This window comes from Penaeus japonicus, unplaced genomic scaffold, assembly GCF_977035675.1.
Source record: "Penaeus japonicus unplaced genomic scaffold, GWHDUDI00000001_assembly GWHDUDI00000020, whole genome shotgun sequence".
NCBI lineage: Eukaryota > Metazoa > Arthropoda > Malacostraca > Decapoda > Penaeidae > Penaeus > Penaeus japonicus.
Genome location: NW_028234422.1, coordinates 20,000,732 through 20,003,231, shown reverse-complemented (window position 1 = coordinate 20,003,231; position 2,500 = coordinate 20,000,732). Strand labels below are relative to the sequence as shown.

Sequence of the window (2,500 nt, the reverse complement as noted above, 5' to 3'; positions counted from 1 at the left end):
AAAAATCGCATTTTTGGAGTTAATGTGTTCTGCCTTTTCACTGCAGATATATTTACATATATATGCATATATATACATATATATCCATATATGTACATATGTATACATATATATATATATAAACATATATATACATATACATATTTTTGTGTTTCTCATATATATAAACACATATACACACATACACACACACACACACACACACACACACACATATATATATATATATATATATATATATATATATATATATATATATATATATATATATATGTAAGCATGTATGTTTATGTATATATCTATCTACCAATCTATCTATTTATTTATCTCTCACTCACTCTCTCTCTCTCTCTCGCTCTCACTCTTTCTTTCTTTCTTTCTTTTCTCTTTCTCTCTCTTTCTCTCTCTCTCTCTCTCTCTCTCTCTCTCTCTCTCTCTCTCTCTCTATATATATATATATATATATATATATATATATATATTTACATATATATATGTATAAATATCTAAATAAATATAAATATTTAAATATATGTATATATATGAATATATGTATGAATATACATATATATACTTATATACGCACACATACTCACACACACATACAAAAAAATGTGTATATGTATACACACACACACACACACACACACACACATATATATATATATATATATATATATATATATATATATATATATATATATAGATAGATAGATACACACACACATATACATATACATACATACATATATGTATATATATATATATATATATATATATATATATATATATATGTATGTATGTACCTCGTATATTCATGGGCCGTGGTGTATCTGACTGCCTCTCCTGGACTGGACAGCGAGGCGTCCGCCAGAGGAATCCCTGGCCCTCTGTCGAGGAACCATCCTCAGCTCCTGCCCTCAGAGTAACGGCCACCGAGGCCAGACTCTCGTCTAAGGAAGTGGTTCTAATCCAGGGATACGGCCGGGCTGCTCCCGGGGAAAAGGTGAAGCTTATGGCGCCACTAAACAAAGCAAGTAATAAAGGCAGTGAAAGCAGAGTAGATAGTAGTGTCTGTGAAAAAAAAAAAAAAATGCCAGGTTAACAATTGTCTTGAATACGATACTGCATTTCACTACGATCAATTTGGCACAGGCTATGACGATACTCTGTGAACATAAAATGGCCCCGAGGACATCACCAAAGCACATAATATTATCATTTAACTGTTCGATGCTAGACGACTTAACCTTATTATCACCGTCACAGTGAATGGTATGTTTGACGATCTATTAGCAAATGAAAACATCATTTTCGCAACAACAGCAACAGAAGTGCCCCACGCAGACTGGGACCAAAGTCTCGACACCTTTCACGGAGCTTTTCACCAACTCGAATAGTAAAGCAATACAAACACAGCACCAGCCAATCCTGCGTCAACGGCTCATCCAACGTTTTTAAAAACAAGGCAGAGTTGTAATTAAAATGTAAAGCAAACAACCCTCAAAAATTTTAGGGCATTTGCCAGCACGGACACATCTTGCCTCTTGCGCCCTCCCTTCCATTCCCTCATAACGAATTCAGAAGAAAATTGACCGAGAAACACTCTCAGTCCCTATGGAATACCAAGAGGAGGAGTAAGCGGAATAACGGAACGATGAGAGCGGAAATAAATTTCTCTTCCACCGAGTGATACGAAGCATCACGACGTACCCGGTGTCTTAAGCCTGACAGCGTCACCACAACACCTCTTGGGATAAATAACTACGGCCAAAGCGCACATGGCAGGAAACGCACCAATCACTATATATATATATATATATATATATATATATATATATATATATATATATATATAATATATATATATATTATATGTTTATATATATATATATATATTTATATATATAAATATGTATATATGTATATATATGTATATATATAGATATATATATACATATGCATATCAAATACATGAAATATGATATACATATTTTAAGATGAATATATGAATACATATGTATACATGTATGCTTGTGTGTGTGTGTGTGAATGGATATCTGTGTGTACAAGTTTAGTACAGTAAAACCGCAAATGAACGTTTCAAAGTCCTTCAGACTTCCTCATCGGACGAGTGAATCCAAAATGGATCATCCATTTCGGCTGAAGATGTTCGTTATCTACGAAACAGCGACCTTCCCGGCCTTTATTTTGCCTGCATTATGTATTACAAATGAGGGTTGGGGCATGATTTACCGATTTACCTCGTAATATCCCGGGGATGCTTCATGTTCTCCCCGCCTGGCGTGTCTAGTATCGTCGCTATTGCTGTGCAGTGGTAACTATAAATACACACCAGACATCTCAAGCCAGTATGGAAACTATGTCAAACTACTGACAGCACACTTGAAAGATTTATGTAGAATCATTAAAAAAGTGTATATTTGCTAACTAATGCACACTTCATACTTTATCTTATTTTTGTTCGCACCCGAGATCT

The 2,500-nt window shown here is 34.1% G+C and overlaps 1 long non-coding RNA gene across 1 annotated transcript in view; it reads right to left on the bottom strand.

The window, feature by feature from the left end:
- Window positions 1-2,500, bottom strand: part of LOC122257591 (uncharacterized) — a 76,832-nt gene that overhangs the window by 47,959 nt on the left and 26,373 nt on the right. The window lies entirely within an intron of this gene.